Consider the following 19,571-nt stretch of genomic DNA (forward strand, 5'->3'; position numbering starts at 1 on the left):
CAGATCGCTGCAGATTTTGAAACCGCTACCAGTGCATATATCTCTTGTCAGTACCATTTCGCGGCGATTAAATTAGGATGGTTTGTTCGCTCAGAAGCCTGTTTAGTGCAACCCACTTCAACCACGCCATAGTCGAGAAAGAGTTGGTTAGTGTAGGGACCATGTTGATTGGGGTCAGCAACAATGATCCAAAGTGATGTTCTCCATCGAATCCTACTTCACTATGGCAAGTGATTTTGGCCACCTGTTTATGTGGAGAGAGAGGGGAAACACCTTACACACCACAAAATGTTCATCAACGTCACCATTATAGCTCAGCTTTATAGTGTGGGCAGGCATTATCCGCAATGGTCGAACACTGCTGCATATCTTTGTGCGAGGTACCGTTACATCACAACGGTATTACAAGGAGATTATCCTGGATCATGTCTGTGTGGTGTCAGGTATCGATACCACCCCACGGGCGTCATAGCACCATCACTGCAAGTTTCCGTCGGACGCCGGCAGCGGTCGCGCGGAATCTGGCGGACCCAGTGGTTCGCGCCCACTGAGCCACGCCTCCAGCGGCTCTGGACTACGAGCGCTCTTGCACTTGGAGACACTACACTGCAACGCCGTCGTTCGTGCTTAGTACAGTGAACCTCATCCTTGTGGCCACTGATAGGTGGACCTTATTTACTGCTGCATTATTTGTGATGGGTCTTTGTGCACTTGGAGAAATACAAGTAAATCTTCTGTTTGTTGTGTTAACTTATTCGTTAATTATTTCTGCTCCTCTCCAGCTTTCCCACGACGACAGTTGACGTAGCTGTACACAATATGAAACTTCCTGGCAGATTAAAACGGTGTGCTGAACTGAGACTCGAACTCGGGACCTTTGCCTTTCGCGGGCAAGTGCTCTACCAACTGAGCTACCCAAGCACGACTCACGCCCCGTCCTCACAGCCTTACTTCTGCCACTACCTCGTCTCCTACCTTCCAAACTTCACAGAAGCTCTCCTGCAAACCTTGCAGAACCAGCACTCCTGAAAGAAAGGATATTGCGGAGACATGGCTTAGCCACAGCCTGGGGGATGTTTCCAGAATGAGATTTTCACTCTGCAGCTGAGTATGCGGTGATATGAAACTTCCTGGCAGATTAAAACTGTATACTGTGAGGACGGGGCGTGAGTCGTGCTTGGATAGCTCAGCTGGTACAGCACTTGCCCGCGAAAGGCAAAGGTCCCGAGTTCGAGTCTCGGTCTAGCACACAGTTTTAATCTGCCAGGAAGTGTCATATCGGCGCACACTCCGCTGTAGAGTGAAAATCTCATTCTTGTATACAATAGTCTGTCTGATTATAAGTGTGGTAGATCCCGACTTTCTGTCTATAGAAGACAATGTCTGCACACACTATGTTATAAACATCAAACCTCTTTGAATCTTTAGGTTCTTCGCATATTAAAGACAACAGTCATTGTACCTTCCTTTGAACCTTATACTTACCTACCTTTTCAGTCTCTTTATCTGTATGATCACTTAGAGAATTGCCGGCTGGAGTGGCCGAGCGGTTCTAGGCGCTACAGTCTGGAACCGCGCGACTGCTACGGTCGCAGATTCGAATCCTGCCTCGGGCATGGATGTGTGTGATGTCCTTAGGTTCGTTAGGTTTAAGTAGGTCTAAGTTCTAGGAGCTGATGACCTCAGCAGTTAAGTCCCATAGTGCTCAGAGCCATTTAAAACATTTGATCTTAGAGAATTCTTGTCAGTGAACTTCAGCTTAGCTTCCTTGCTCAATTAACTTCTTATTTCGACATCTCGGCATGCCGCTTAACATACGCATTGTAAAAGTTTTGATACAATTTTATGTTGAACAAAAGTAATATCAGTTTTTGACGCATTGCAGAATATCACGAAAGACTCACTGATGTGCGTTACAGAATATCACGAATGACTCAGTGACTGACACGCAGTGATTTCGACCGGCGCGACAGAAAACTCCTCGAATGAAATATAACACTGATGAGGCACTTGTTTCAAATCGGAGAATTTCGGGTTTGCACATGTGTAAATCATTCAGTTCACAGAGGCCATAAAGACTGGTAACCACTTTAATATTGTCTTGCTAAGATATCTCAATAATTTTATTTTTACATGAAAGCCTGTGCCTTAATCCACGCACTGACGCCGTTACAGTCTGATTCTTCCTTGTTTACGTCGTATACTGAGTGTTTAAGATGCCTCCGATAATCTTGAGTCCCGCCGACTGTGAAGTACGGGCTGTTATAAGATTTCTTAGGGCTAAAGGTCTAAAAGCGATCGATATTCATTGTGAGATATGTGCAGTTTATGGAGAAAACATTATGAGTGATGGAATGGTACGAAAGTGGGCGAGAGCATTTAAAGATGGCCTCACAAATATGCATGATGAACAACGGAGTGGGCGTCCTACGCTCGTTAATGAAAGTTTGGTGCAGGAAGTGGACAATAAGGTTAGAGAAAACAGACGCTTTACGATTTCCTCCTTGCGGGATGACTTTCCTAATGTTTCTCGTAGTGTTTTGTATGGCATTGTGACCGAGCATTTGAATTACCGAAAATTCTGCGCACGTTGGGTACCGAAAATGTTGACGGATGTGCACAAAACCAAACGTTTAGACAGTGCATTGACTTTCATTGAGTGGTACCACAACGACGGTGATGATTTCTCAAGCCACATTGTTACGGGCGATGAAACATGGGTGGCCTACGTGACACCAGAATCAAAGCAACAGTCCATGGAAGTTGCGCGAGGGCATCGTTTTGCCGCAAGACAATGCCCGTCCGCATGTGACAAATCAGAACAAAGATCTCATCTTTTCGATGGGAAACTCTATATCATCCTCCGTACAGCCCCGATCTTGCGCCCAGTGACTACCATCTGTTCCTGCACTTGAAGAAAGACCTGGGCAGTCAGCGTCTTCAAGACGATGCACTCCGTCTTCAGGCCACGAGTGGCCTACCGGGACCATCCGACCCCCGTCTCATTCTCAGAGCAGGATGCGGATAGAAGGGCGTGGCGTCAGCACACCGCTCTCCCGGTCGTTATGACGGTATTGTTGACCGAAGCCGCTACTATTCGGTCGAGCAGCTCCTCAATTGGCATCACGAGGCTGAGTGCACCCCGGAAAATGGCAATAACGAATGGCGGCCTGGATGGTCACCCATCCAACTGCCGCTTCAAGACGATGACGAAGTCAAAACAGTGGTGATGCAGTGGTTAACAAGTCTGGCGGCAGACTTCTATGAGGAAAGTATTTAAAAACTGGTACAACGTTATGACAAGTGCCTCAATATTGACGGAAATTATGTAGAAAAGTAGGTTGAGGTACAGGCTTTCATGTAAAAATAAAATTATTGATATATCTTAGCATGCCTTTTTTAAATTTCAACACGATACTTACTTAAAAAACTCGCCTCGTGTATGAAAGAAAATATTATCCGTTATAATAATGTATATTCTCTGAGGTAAAAAATTGACGTGAGATTTACTTTACTCCCCCCCTCCCCCTCCGCTTAAATGTGATTTGGTGAGATTTTTCCGGTTCACTGCCCACATTTTGAGCTCACGTAATTAATGAACGTGCGCTGAGCAGGTTGCAGTGGATGGAGCGTGCAGTTCCTGCATAGAGATGAAAGGGCCTGCACGGGATAGAGTACCGTGGAGAGCATCAAGCCACTCTGCGGACACAAAACGACTACATAACAACGAGAGGCGCACAAGGCAATTAGAACGTAACACACTTTGCGCAGAAAACACAGATTTATGAGCAATTACCGGTAGAAACGATCGGTAGCTTACAATTACGACTGCTCTGAATGGGTTTCGAGACGGCAGGAGTAGTTGGCTGCGGGCTCGGCTGCGCGCGGTCCTCGTCTGTGCAGCGTGTATCCACCAGCAGCGCAGTGCGTGCTGGAATGTGGAGCCGGCTGCTCCGTGCCGGCTGGCGGGCGTGCTTGCGGCGCCGCGATAAGCGAGGGCGGGCAGCACGCCCACGCGACCGCGTCTCGTCTCACCAGCCTGCCGCGCCCGCCTCGCTGCCGCTAGTATAGGCTAGGGGCGCCACCAGGTGCCGACGTCGCAGTCACCGCTACAGCCTGCTGTTGTGTGTGGTCTGCAGTCCGAAGACTTGTTTGATGCAGCTCTTCATGTTACTCAAGTCTTGTCATCTCCGAATAAGTGCTGCAACCTACGTCCCTCTCAACGAACTCATTACTTGGTCTCCCTATACCATTTTGACCCCGGACGTCCCTCTAATTTAAAGTTGATGATACCTTGATGTCTCAAGATGTGCTGTATCAACAGATCCCTTCTTCTAGTCAGATTGTGACACAACTTTCTTTACCTCCAAATTCTGTTCAGAAGCTCCTCATTAGTCACGCGTTCTACCCATCTAATCTTCAGCAGTCTTCTGTAACACCACATTTCAAAAGCCTATATTCTCTTCTTGTCTAGTCTAAACTGTTCACCGTCCCTGTTTCACTTCCATACATGGCTACACTCAGAAAAAGACATCTCCACAATAAGTCTATATTCGACACCGTTATGTAGAACTGTAAAAATCTGCAACTTCGTTGAAAGAGTGGCGAAAAGTCGTGGAAAGGTTCCGGATGTGATGTCGGCTGCTGATGCTTTCGCGGTACATTTGTCTTCGTAGAATTGAGTTCCCGACGCCCCTCATTCAGATCGGTTGCGATCTGACTTCAGTAGATACTTCGATCGCCCCCACATGATTCTTCAGAGGCGACGTGACATCTGTGAAACACTTGCGGTCGTTCTGGCCGGCGGTTTACGAACGTGGAAAAGTATTAAATATACACAGTGGACTACGTTGACCTCAGAAACCCGAACTCTTCTGTCATCTTCAACATGCTAGGACCCAGACGTCATGCACCGATTATGAAATTGTGTTTAGACTCGGTTAACTCGCGACGTACTGCCATGGCTCTGAGCACTATTGGACTTAACAAATGGTTCAAATGGCTCTGAGCACTATGGGACTCAACTGCTGAGGTCATTAGTCCCCTAGAACTTAGAACTAGTTAAACCTAACTAACCTAAGGACATCACACACATCCATGCCCGAGGCAGGATTCGAACCTGCGACCGTAACAGCAGCGCGGTTCCGGACTGAAGCGCCTCTTCTGAGTTTAAACACTTCCGCTGACCACTAAACTCGCCAGACATGAATATTATTGAGCAAATCTGAGATGCCTTGCAACGTGCTGTTCAGAAGAGGTCTCCACCCCTTAGTACTCTTACGGATTTGTAGACAGCCCTGCAGGATTCGTGGTGTCAATTTCCTCCAGCATTACTTCAGACAGTCGAGTCCATGCCACGTCGTGCTGCGGCACTTCTGCGTGCTTACGGAGGCCCTACACGATATTAGGCAGATGTACCAGTTTCTTTGGCTCTTAAGTGTAGCTTCACATATTATTTTACAAAACAAGAGGTTGACATTTCGGAGAGTGCGAGCATTGATCTAATTAATAAAAACTGGAATCGTCGACTATGTAAATAAAACGAAAAATGGATACACATTATTAATAGTATCTTTTACGCCTTTTATTCATATTTATCGTATGGTCATTTCTAACATTATTTCATGTCACTTTGTCTAACGACATACTTAAAGTCCTACTAGAGGTGAGTTTCGAAATCGAAACATCTGATTTACAAGGTAACGACACGTTCGGTCAGTTGGCGCACAAATTTAACCAGTGTATAACGCAAGTGCATAATTTGGCTTTTACATCCAGAACTTGTAACACACGATGTACGTTCAATAAGTAATGTGACACATTGTTGTCTTCGAGTTTTGTTTATTTTTTCTTTATTTAGCAGGCATCTCCACTTATCGACAGTTGCCTATTCCTGGTTGCCACAAATTTCTATGTTGCCAGTTTTCTTCACCTCTCTTTTCTATGGCTTTGGCTACAGCGTAACAGGAGGACGAAGGACTATCTGCGCGGAACTGCTTGCGCTTTACCAGACTGCTGTTGACAATTTTTGTGTAGAACGTCTGCACAGGCGATGTTACTCAGGAACGTTGCTTCGAACAGGAAATAAAACGGTAATCCTTGGAGTGACGCCACACCGTCTCGTCTCCGAAGAAAATGTGCAAAGCCGCACCCTCAGCCCGTAATGTCGTGGCGACGGTCTTTGGGATTGTTAGGAGGCTATCGCGTAGGAAAGTGAAGTCGTCAGAAAAATGCACAACGCTAGGCCTCACAGAAGTCTGCGCACCGGAGAGGAGTTCACAAAACTTAGTTGGACTGTTCTTTGTCATCTACCCTACGGCCCGGATCTCGCCCCTTCCGACTTCCACTTGGCTCAATGAAGGATGGACTCTGCGGGAAGCAGTGCGTGGGTGATGGGGAGGTTATTGAGGCAGCAAGATGTTGCCTCCGAAGTCAACCAGTAGAGTAGTTGGTACCTTGTGGGCATACGGACCCTGCCAGTAAGGTGGCGTAAGGCCGTCACATTGAGCGGAGATTATGTTGCAAAACAGAAACAGCGTCTTGTAGTCAAAAGAGTGAGGAATAATATGGTGTACCGGAACCCCGAAAAAAAAACCTACTTTCAGAGAAAAAAATATTGTTCCTCTTGTGTTTGTTGGAGTAGCAGTTATAATAATATATGTGTGTAAACAACACACGTCTTTTGTAGTACAATATTGGCATTCGTTATTCCAAACTCGTCTTGCCTTGTGAGTGAAAAGCATCTTTAGTGGGCATTCCAGATTAATTTATACAGGCTGGTCAGAAACAGCCTGAAAAGCTTCTAAGAGTGTGCTAAGAAATAACTGTTAAGAAAAAAAATTGATACCTTGCGCCGTTCCCGACTTAATTGGGCTTGAAGGTAGCCAGCCAGGCAGTTGGGCGCGCAGATAAAAGCCGCCCTCGAGATATAATTAGTGTCAGTTGTTCCCGTATCGTAGACGATCGCGCATTATACTGCTCAGCCTCTGTCTCGGGTTCTATCCCTACTACCACCCCACGTCCAAGTTTTGTATCGCTCTCTTGTGCGGTTTTAGGAAACCAAACGAAGAACAAGTTTGGTGACACTGTCTTTTGCAGGCCGCTTGAATTTGCGCGCGTAACGGCCTGATTGGCTAACTTCAGTGCCAGTTAAGTCTGAAATGGCATAACGTGACGAATTTTTTTCTTAACAATCATTTCTTAGCAAAGCCTACCCTTCAATACTCTTACAAATGTAAAACAGTGCTTGTCCAATATTTTTACGTAAATGGAATTATATAGTAAGTTACTTTCTTCGCGTTTCCTGGCGAATCCTGTGGTTTCTCTTACTTGGTTCGACATAAAAAATAATTGTAAGTACCATTCCACGTTTGTAAAGAATTGGAAAATGTATCACTGTTTGAAATCTATGATTATATATGTATGTTCACACGTAGTTAAAATGCCTTTCACACAGAGAGTAAGCACGTCAGCAGGCAGTTTTCGATAGGTTTTTGACACTGTACCACATCGCTGACTACTGTCCAAGATACGGAGTATCTTAGCTGATATGTGGTTCCCTTGGTAAATATTTGACTTAACACAAGTCAGTACGTTATACTGGACGGCAGATGTTCAGTAAAAATGGAAGTAATGTCTGGTGTGCTGCAAGGAAGCGCAATAGGACCACTAATGTAGTCAATGTGCATTAACAGTGTATGAGATAGCTTGAACAGGACGGTGGTGTCGTCTACAAGGAAGTGTCGTCGTTGGAAATACAGAAAGACTTGGATAAAATTTTCACGCGATGCAATGACTGTCAGCTCTCTTTAAATGCGGATGAATGCAAGGAATGCCTATAACAAAGACCGAGAGCCTGATAGCATCTGATCATAAGATTAGCGCTGAGCATCTTGAGCACGTCACGTCCTACGAGTATTTAGGGTAATAATAAGGAGCAGTATGAAATGTGACGATCACATGCCATCAGTTTTAACAAAGACGAATGGAAAACTCAACTGGAAGCGTACAGCGAATGTGCAGTGCATCTGTAAAGAAAATCGTATTCAAGACACTAGTGCGACCAATTCCGGAGAACTGTTCCACTATCCGGAGTCCTTACTACATTGGTATAACAAACCCGGAGACGTGCTGCAACAGTTCGTAACAGGCAGGCGTGGCTCATACGGAAGTGTAGGCTGCGTTCACACTGCCGGCCGGGCCGAGCCGGGCTGACGCGTACTGGCTCGGCTCGTGCCTAGCCAGCTCAGGCCGACGAGTAGTGCATTCACATTGCGCGCCGCGCCGAGCCGAGACGGCGAAATGGGGGAAAATCCACTTCTCCGATTTTCGTGTTTTAAAAATTCTTAGTGGTATATAAGACTTCGCCACATCGTTTTATGAACTTATTTTTTCCTTAAAAGCGTTACTTACGTCGTGAAAAAAGAAAAAGTCTACTTTTCGTTTCGCGTGATTTCTTAGTTTCGTAACGCTTCGCAACCGATTTTGAAGAATGTATGTGGCTAAAGAATCTGATTTTTGTACACGTGGTAGTGCAACATCTTAGCTTCGTATTGAATCATTTATCTTTCCATATTTCTTAACAGTCATTGTGAAATGATGCTATTTCTCAACGTTGTACACTTGATTTACAAATCTTGTAGTGAAAAAGTTATGTAGCGGGTAGCTTGCTGTTAGATCCGTTTTAGACCATACATTGTTGGGAATGAAATGTAGCTAAAAGTACCAAAAAGTTTTTGAAATTATAATTATACTGATATCTGTCTCTGGTCTCAAGTAATGCGAGCTATTCAGTGGCGTCAGTGCCGTGTCCGCAAGCCACGGAGTTCGCGCGGTTACAGCTTGGTTTAGTGTAGTCATATAATGCAGGACAGGAAAAAAAACTAATTACTAGTGATCAGCGCAGACCTAGTGCCGGTCCCTCGTATTATTTTAATGGTCTCAATCTCTAGATAAATCCAAATGTATAAGAATTTTTCCCTCGGCTGCTGGACAATCATCTGCTATGCTTTTATAATTGGCCACACGTTGCATCACAAAAGACAAACAATTATTTGTCATCACCATCCTACAATTAGTATGACGTACATTTCGTATTTCGAACTAAAAGATAACTGAAGCGCAATTCTGTAGTCTCGTTCTCTACTTTGACAGAAAAAACAATGGAGAGTTAATGAAACTACTGTAGATCGGCACAGATGTGCGTTTCATTGTTCTTCATTGTTTTTTTTTTTTTTCTTCCTTGGCGGGCTGCGCTGCACTGTCAAGGTAATCCCCACTCTTTGGCTAAATGGCTGGTCGGAGGCCAAACAAATAAATTTAAAAAGATCCCCACCCTTCGACAGCTGACAAGCAAGTCAGTAGAAATCGCAGCTGCAGTCAACAGTTGCTCGCCTTTAGCTAGTCCGTGCTGTCGTGTAGAACAATGTCTTCACTCTTTTATTGGTATTGTTTTGACTCTGCAGTAACTCGTCGAGTTATGAAGTACAGAAGAACTAGGAGGTTATGGATTCATCCCATAAATAGCGACAGACATTTAGGAGAGTTTTTTCCTTTATATGAAGAACTTAAAAACTATCCTGAAAAATTTTATTCAAATTACATAATGAATCATAATACATTTCAGTATGTGCTGCAGAACATTCAAGACAAAGTTTCTAATCAGAACACAAATTTTCGCAGAAGAATAACAGCAGAAGAAAATTTGTGTATAACGGTAAGGTAAGATTCGTTAGTACACACATTTTGGTTGGCAGTAGAACTTTGTACAGCATTCACTACCTCCAATTAATTGTAGTCATGCATTTGAATTTTAAATTTCACATACGCTTACTTCTGAGGGGAAGAGAGTTTGTGGGACTCTTGAGAGCCATTAGGAAGTAATTAGCTTCGTCATTTTGGGTAATTTCTTGCTGTGCCTTCAACGAAGAATCGCAGAAATACTCCTTCAGAATTTTACAACTGTTTTCTTCTTTTTTTCTTCATGATGCAGCGCTTGGCAGTGGTGACGGTTCATCATGTGGAGCCACTGATGACCTCACAGAATTCTTTTCATTACCTTGTAAGATAGACAGATTGATAGGCGAAGAGTTTTGAGGTAATGCCCTTTGACTCAGTGGTTCTATTTCCACTGATAAGGAACTGCCACAGCGTGACTTTACAATGCATTATCATCTGGTAGGGACACATTTCCGTCCCTCAGTGACACTCATATCTGTCTCCGTTTACAAGTAAATGCGAACTATTCAGTGGCGGCAATGCCGCGATCGCTGGCAAGCTATTGTTGTAAATGCATGTAAATACGGTAGATTAAATAAATGAAATAAAAGTAATTTCGCATGTATCATTATAATAAACGTAATTTTTCCTCACTGATTGTGAAATAAAAGACGTGTGCAGTCACACTTGTGAAGAAAGCAGAAGGGATACGTGTGATGCGTGTACTGCAGAAGCTGTAGTGCTGCCCCACAGGCTCGCGCCTGCGGTCGGCTCGCGCCGGCAATATTAAACACTCGGGATGTCGCCGGCTCGGCTCCGGGAGGCTCACGCCGTGTCGGCGCGGCCCGGCCGCCAGTGTGAACACCGCAATTCAAAACCATGTGTTTGATATCGAAGCGGGCGGCGGCCCGGCCAGGCTCGGCTCGGCCCGGCCGGCAGTGTGAACGCAGCCGAAGATAACGAGACCGTAGGGGACGTACACAGAGGCATTCCCGCGCTCAGTAGGCGAACGGAGCAAGACTGAAAGTCGATACCACGAAGTACCTGCGACCACTCACGGTAGACTGGGTTGCGGAGTGTATACTCAGATGAGCCAGAACATTATGTGCATCTACTTAATAGCGTGTTGGTCCACCTTTGGAACGCAGTACAGCAGTGACTTTTCGAACCTAATCCAGGCAGGGCATGGGTTCGAAAAGTCCATGATGGGTTTCCAGAGGTTGTCGCAGCCGATGTCTACATGCGCATGTCACGCAATTTCCGTCAATTATGGGCCGATGGTTTATGTGTGCAAAGTCGATAGCGTCCGAGATGTGTGCCATCTGAAACAGATCAGCCGAAATTGGTGGCCAACACATCAACATGAGTGCACTATCGTGCTCCACAAACAACCGTAACACTATTCTGGCTGTTCGACAAGGGCAATTATCCTGCTGGAAGATGCCATTGCCGTCATATACGGATGCAGAAGGCCTGCAGTAACGTTCACGAAGTCCACAGCTGCCAAGGTTCCATCGATCTAGCACAGGACCCATGGAAGCCCCGGTGAATTTCCCCCATAGCATACGAATGCCCACCGTCCTGCATCCGTGGCGCGGAGCCTGTTTGGAGCAGACGTTATCCTGGGTGACGGCGTCTGCACATGTTTGATGTAACAAGAAACGCAATCCACCGGACCAGGCGGCACATTTCCACTGATCCACTGTCAAATGTCGAAAGTCCAGTCGTGACCCAGAGACTTAGTTGGTAGTTGATGGTCTGAGTGCTGACATCACAGTTAACAGATAGTCTACGTAAACCACGTATGTTGTTCACGATGCAGCGTATATATGGATCGTGAAAACCCCTTCAGCATCAACTAAGGCCTGAAGATGGCGCACTGAAGCGCCGAAACTGGTAGCTACACAATAAATAAGATCATAAGGACGGCTGTAGGCGTTTCATTTTCTTACAATAGTGAACGGCCGTGGTCCCCAAGATCTAAAGGATCGACATACAAAAACTTTTCGAAGATGTTTAAAGCAGTAGGCGCAGTCCCAGCAGCTCTCTAGTCCGCTTCCATTACAAACAGAGAGAGAGAGTAACATAAAATTACAACCGTTTCCTATCATAGATTCGGACTGGTTTGCAATTACAAGTTAAATGGTAGGAGGAACAGGACTGTACAGCAATTAATTAAAAAGTTGTAAAATTTAATCTGCGTATTTATACACAAAAATTAATTTTCCCAAGGCAACTGAAGCCTTTGATATTTTGCCCAAATAGAGGGCCATGGAATATTCAAGACTCTGTAAATCTGCAGAAGAAGTGGCCGTTAGTTTCTATTTCAAGTCGCAAACGGCTGCACGGAGCGAAACCAACGCTTCCCGCGGTCAGAGTGTTGTCATCACGAAGGTCCACTAGCCTGCATGTAGATTGGTCGCACAGTCCCTCGGCAGGAAGCTTAAGCGACCACTGGCACGTCCGCCCCCAGACACGATGGCTCTCGCAGGAAGCACCCAGTTGTGCTGTGTGCGAGGTAACAAAAGTGCTGAGAGGCGCTCTCTCTTTCAGTTACTTGCTGTTCTTCGTAGGAATCACTTCGTGTTGCCGCCTTTTCGTAATGCATGTGCTGATTTCCGCTACCTTGGGAGCAAATATGCACAGTTACGTTCCAGTTTTAGGTAGGAAGTTCGTGGTAGAATGCTGGTAGCACATCCGTCTGCAATCAAGCTCCAGTAAGCGATTTTCACAGTGAAGGATTGGCTTCACGGTATCTGCAATGCTAGAGCACTAATCTTTGTCGAGCTTGCCTTGTATCCGTACTCGCAGTTCGTGATTTCTCATTGCTTATTACTTCAGTTCCTACACTTTCTCGGGATTGGACAAGTGATCATTATTTCTAATACGTTTCTGCGTCTTTTCAAGTACATTTGGCTTGATTCATAGCAAGCCTGTGGATCGCCATATATTCCGAAATTATAGCCTGGAAAATTCCCACTTTGTGCAACGACGCTGCCTCTCATTTCTGTGTTTAAATATGTCAGATTTAATTACCAGTGTCCGTCTGTTACTGGTCTATTGTTTCCTCCTGTTCTCTCCTTTAATCAGTTTATTTACTTACCTTGGAAATTGAATTCTCTGTAGTAGGAGAAGAGAGCCGGTGCCTCCACGGTCCAATGAGCAGAAAATTCTCGGGTGAGATCAATTTAATCCGATGATAGGGAAAGCACTGACAGGCAGAACTCCTTTATTTCTTGCAGTTCACTTACTCTAAGCTCTTAAACCATGTACACCCTGCCCTGTGCAATCGTGATAGACGATGTCGTTGGGTCATTTAGGGGGCCCTTTGTTGTGGAACACCATGTTCAACAATGTGTGCTGAACGATATAGGACTCTACTCCGAATCACTGATGCAGAAACATTGTACAGAGGGGTCCAAAAAATGTATCCACTGCTTCAAAGTCCATAACTGGCAAACTAGTTGACGGGGTTGTCTCATCTTTGGTAGTGTAATACTTTGTAGTTCCGGCAATCGCCACACAAGCGTTGTATTGCGTTGTTTTGTTTTGTCAGATGACAGTCGCCAGATAGTCAGTGTTTTGCTCTTAGTTGCACCTAATTACTCGAGTAAACACGGCTGGCGCAAGGCTTACATTCGATGAAAGGAAGTCAGTTTTGAAGTGGTATTTTAAGTACTAAAACATTAATGAACGAGGACGACCCAAATCGTAGAATGGAGTACTGCGAGTGGTTTACTAACATGGTGCGCAACGATGAAGAGTTTTCACAGATGACTGTGTGGTCTGATGAGGCACAGTTCAAACTCAGTGGTACAGTAAATCGCCACAATTGCATCTACTGGGCCGCCGAAAATCCGAACGTCCATGTAGACAAAGCCGTGAATTTGCCAGGAGTAAACGTGTGGTGTGGGTTGTCGTACCGGGGCTTGATTGAGCAATTCTTCTTTGGCAGCACAGTTACCGGTGAGGTGTATCTTCAGAAGCTTCAGACATCCATTTGACCTGCCATCCGAGAATTGTATGGAGACGGAAGAGTTTACTTTCAACAAGATGGTGTGCCCCAGCCCACTACCAAAATCGTGTTAGGGCATATCTCGACGAAATCTACCAGGAAGATGGATAGACCGTAGAGGTGCTGTGGAGTATCCACCACGTTCGCCAGACCTAACTCCTCTGGACTTCTACCTGTGGGGAACACTAAAGGACGTCGTTTATCGACAAAAGCCACGCACATTGGATGAACTTCGAGAATCCATCGTACATTAATGTGCAAATACCCAACTGAACATGTTGCAGTCAGTAGTTCGTGCTGCAGTTCGGCGGCATCGTTTGTATGTGGATGTTAATGGTGACCATTTCGAACACCTACAGTGATATCTTTAAGTTGGCTCAAATGGCTCTGAGCACTATGGGACTTAACATCTGAGGTCATCAGTCCCCTAGAACTTAGAACTACTTAAACCTAACTAACCTAAGGACATCACACACATCCATGCCCGAGGCAGGATTCGACCCTACGACCGTAGCGGTCGCGCGTTTCCAGACTGAAGCGCCTAGAACCGCTCGGTCACAACGGACGGCATCTTTAAGTTGGACTTTAATCTACACTTTCACCAAAAATTAGACAATTCCGTCAATTGGTTCAAATGGCTCTGAGCACTTTGGGACTTAACATCTTAGGTCATCAGTCCCCTAGAACTTAGAACTACTTAAACCTAACTAACCTAAGGACATCACACACATCCATGCCCGAGGCAGGATTCGAACCTGCGACGGTAGCAGTCCCGCGGTTCCGGACTGCAGCGCCTAGAACCGCACGGCCACCGCGGCCGGCTCCGTCAATTAGTTTGCACGTTATGGACTTTTAAACAGTGGATACATTTTTATTTTTTTTTGGACCCCGCTGTACTTTGTTGTCGGATCCTCCACAGATCCTCGCCCGTCCTGCTTTACAGAGTGGGCAAGGGAGATTACTGCGCATTTGCCTGTGTACGTATTTTCCCTGTGAATGGAATAAACCAAAAACAATTGGAATGAAGTACTCTCCACTACGCACTGCGCAGCAGTTTACGGAATATATGTTTAGATGTAGAACAGGCGTGCATTCCTGCTCAACATAGCCCTGTATGTAGCGAAATATTGCGTATGTAATATTGGAGTATACGATCCGGACAGTGCCCGTGTGTAGAGGCAGCACGGCACGTCGGATGGACGGGAAGTACATTGCCGCTCCCGTTCGCACGCCGCCAACTTGGCCGGAACAGACTGGCGGTGGCGGTGACGCGTAATTTTGGGGCGAGTGTGCGTGCTGGCCGCAGAAAGGTGGTGGCCGCCTTTGTCTGGGGGAGTCGGCCCCGACTTAATTAATACGCAGGCAGACGGCAGCCGGCAGCAGGTACCTGCAGGTAATCAAGGGGGAGAGTGCGGCCCGCGCCTCGTCTGCCAACCCACGCTCTGATCTGCCCGCGGCACGTGCTGCCCGCCCTGCGCTCCTCCGCAAACTTCATCCACACGTCGGGGCAGAGGCGACGGGTAAGGGCACTCGTGGACCGCACCGTGTAATTGATACTTGCACGTTACTGCGGAGCCTGAGCTACATCCTACCAACAGCTGACCTGGCTACAAAGAGCTCGCTTCTGTTAGAGAACGGCCCCGTTCCGCAAACGTCAGCAGGTGTCAGAAGTCCCCTGTTTCCCTACAGGACGCTATGACAGTCTTCCGTTCTGAAAGTTTTACCTGCCGTTCTACTTTCATGTTGAATTTGAAGACTCCGGTGGAAATCAGATGTTAGTAATGAAATCGACAAATTTTTAATAACATTATTCCGGGGTGGCCGAGCGGTTCTAGGCGCTACAGTCTGGAACCGCGCGACTGCTACGGACGCAGGTTCGAATCCTGCCTAGGGCATGGGTGTGTGTGATGTCCTTAGGTTAGTTAGGTTTAAGTAGTTCTAAGTTCTAGGGGACTGATGACCTCAGAAGTTAAGTCCCATAGTGCTCAGAGCCATTTGAACCATTTTCGAAAGTTTATTCGTGTTATACGGTTGTTGTTTGAGGGCTGTAGCTGTATTGCAAGATTTTTGTGAAATAATATATACAGCAAGTCACTTGTTGCTGATATGTCACTACCACGACCTGTTTGGACAACATGCTGCTATTATAAGGTGCATTCACAGTTAATTTTAAATGGTTCAAATGGCTCTGAGCACTATGGGACTTAACATCTGAGGTCATCAGTCCCCTAGAACTTACTACTTAAACCTAACTAACCTAAGTACATCACACACATCCATGCCCGAGGCAGGATTCGAACCTGCGACCGTAGCAGTCGCGCGGTTCGGGACTGAAGCGCCTAGAACCGCTCGGCCACCGCGGCCGGCAGTTAATTTTACATTGCAATTAAGATGAAGTGGGCCAGAATGCGATTTTCACTCTGCAGCGGAGTGTGCGCTGATATGAAACTTCCTGGCACATTAAAACTGTCTGCCAGACCGGGAGTCGAACTTCGGACCTTAGCCTTTGGTAGAGCACTTCCCCGCGAAAGGCAAAGGTCCCGAGTTCGAGTCTCGGTCCGGCACACAGTATTAATCTGTCAGGAAGTTTCAAGATGAACTGTGTTAGTTTCCTTTACTATCTGTGCCAGTGAGATTTTGTATTGAAAAAGATACCTGTTCAAGAAAATAAATATTTTTGTGATAGGTGTGATTAGCTCATTACGTTAGTGCGTTGACTTAAGTTTTTTGTTGGTAATTTCGTTGTCTGGTACAGAGAACACAGTAACAGATATATTACAACTTAACACTTCCACAATCATTTGTTTACATTAACCCAAAAAGTCTTAATAACTAAGGTAGTTTGTACTTTTAATACAGTACTATGCAGTGAAGATGAAACATTTATAACTAGATGTATTTATGGTGGCACATATTAGGTGAGTAGTTGGTAATGAGAAGAATTTTTTCAGTGAAATAGGTATTCACAACACGTAACAAACAGCAACATCAGCGAGAGGCAATATTAACACACATACAGACAATCATTCACAATCAGCCATTTGTAAAATAGTGTGTAGTACTTGCAAAGCACTCTACGTAGGCCAGACAGGGCAAGGCTCCAAAGAAGATACAAGGAACATATCAGTACCTACCACACTAACAACTACAATAAATCAGCAATACTCTTTCACATAAAAAACACAGTCCACCCATTCCATGATATTCCGCATGATCTTCATATATTACATAAAACGGTCAAGGGACACCAAACAGACTTACCTGAACAATTGGAAATATTCATTCATGGCACATGACATGGAGGCATGGTACGAAATGATAAACTTGAAAGTATATATCGAAAAAATCCAGTTGTATAAAAGAAATTTTATTTTTTAAACAGTTTCGGACACTTAATGCCTTTCTTCAGAATGTTATACCTATCGCAGTATTTGCGAGTGTCAACAGTAAGATGCATTAAAAAAATTCCACGGTCATGTGGTTCATGGAGCCAGTACGAAAATGGTATAAAGAAGCCAAACGACAAGTGCAGACATCGTGCCAAAACTGGAGTTAATCAGCTATGAAGGAGACTAAGTGCCCAAAACCGGTTAAGAAATTAAATTTCTTTTACAACTGGTTGTTAATTGTTTCGATATATACAACTGCAGCTGCTGAGGATGGATAAAATACTAAACTTGAAAGTAATAATGTTAAATTGTGTAGAAACTTCTCCAATGTTGAAGGCCTGTCTCACTGAAAAAAATTGTCTTTACCAACTATTCACCTAACATGTGCCATGACATAAATGCGCCAGAGTATAAATGTTTTATCTTCACTGCATAGTTTTGTTTTAGCAATAGAAACTAGTTTATCTTACGTTCGTGAAGGTATGTTCCGTCTACGCAACTAATTGAAGGCAGTTTGTTTATTACCATACGCGTTTCGCTTCTTTTATTTGGGAAGCATCTTCAGTGGTCTGTAATACATGTTCCTTTTTATACATACAATAAACGTATTATGTGGTAGATACAATGCATTTTGACGTATTTTGCTTTTGTTTTTTAGGTTAGCATCAACTTTTGTAGCACAAATTTCGTAATGTGAAATTATCGTTCGGTGTTACGATTTCCAGCGCTGTTAACTTACGGAGATGTATTCGTTAGTTTCCATGCTCCAGCTGGCCTATTTCTGGCGTCCTTTCACCCAAATTTGTCACATCGTATATACCACTTGCGCTTTCCATTTTGTGACTAACATATGTGTGTTTTCGGTGTGTAGTGTTGCGAACTGTTGTTGTCTGTTGTCTTTTGTTTGTGTTGTGTGTGTCGTTTGATATTTTTCATTTGTTTTGTGTGTGTGTGTGTGTGTGTGTGTGTGAAGAAGAAAATCACCCTCTCAAGAAAGAATGACACAATTACACACAAAGCAACTAAGGATAGACGGAAAACATAAAAAATGACGATAGTTTATCTTAGTTTTTAATACTCTTTGGATTGATCTAAACCAATTCCTGTGGACATGTTAAGTTTTGATGTGCCTGTTATTGTACTCTGTGTGCCAAGCAACGAAATTGCCAACAAAAATGTGAGTAAATGCTCTAACGAAATGAGCTAATCATACATTTCTCTTAATGAACGCACTACAACATATTTATCTTTTTCAACAGGAGTGTTGTTCAACAAATAACCTCACTGGCACACACAGCAAAGGAAACTAACCTCACTTTATTTTAACTGCAATGTGAAAATAACTGTGAATGCACATGATGATGCTGCCGATACACGTCGTGCTCATAAAATATTAGTAACAAGTGACTCTTACAGTATATATTATTTCATAAAAATCGTAAACATAATTTCAGGGTATCACAAGGGAGTACTAAAGGGTCTTACTGTTTATGATACATAGAATTTCACGAGAAAAATTAATATTGTAAGAGTTGGTAATGTGGACTGTCGCGAATTAAACATCCATATAACATGCGTACAATTTGTATTACCTGCAGAGAAACACGTGGTCACACAGGTAAGTTTTCACATCGCGTTTTGGTACCAGTTGCTTCGGGTTTATTTATTGGTTCTTGTTTTTGTTTTGAAGTTAGAGTTGTGAAACTGCGCTTGAGTTTACATAATTGAATTTATCAACTGCGATTGTGGTTTGTTGGCGATTTCTGATATCTCGTTAAGGCACGCCGCATGTATTTACAGATACTGAAAATATCGCTGGTACTCGTGTATGGCTTTTGTAACGGAAACGCTACTGCTACCAAAGAATATTGTAGACTATTTCCTAACGGCAGAGACAGATTCAAGAGTGTTTTTTCGTGTTTTCACTAAATTAAGATCTCTGGACCTTAATCTCTTAAGGCGTTTGTCTGTGGAAACAGTTGAAGGCGAAATATACGAAGAAGAAGTTAGCACAAGAGACAAATTGATCATTTGAACTATGAATAGTGCTGTCCTCATAATAGAACGACAAAACTACTTCAAAAGACCTGCGCTTGCTTTTTTCAAGTAAATTGGAAAGTGTATTCAAGTCGGAGTTGAAATTTATCAAAATAAAGTTTGAACTTAATTATTCGCCTTTCTTAACACCTACTCTGAGGGTAACGCTGCACTCGTCGATTTGTGTCTTGGTTGACGAACTCAAGATCTTTCTTGATAGTTAAAATAAAAATTCTGCGCTATAATAATAAGCATTAAATTTCTGAAATCGTGGAAATAAAATAAAACAAACCAGTCTTGAGAACTGAGATTCAGTTCTTCCCTCTCGGAAATTCATTAAAGTTATTAGTAAGCGATTTCTTGGGGACGAAATGGGTTTGAAATTTATGTGCAACAATAGACATTGAATGTTT

This window comes from Schistocerca serialis, chromosome 2, assembly GCF_023864345.2.
Source record: "Schistocerca serialis cubense isolate TAMUIC-IGC-003099 chromosome 2, iqSchSeri2.2, whole genome shotgun sequence".
NCBI classification, from domain to species: Eukaryota; Metazoa; Arthropoda; class Insecta; order Orthoptera; family Acrididae; genus Schistocerca; species Schistocerca serialis.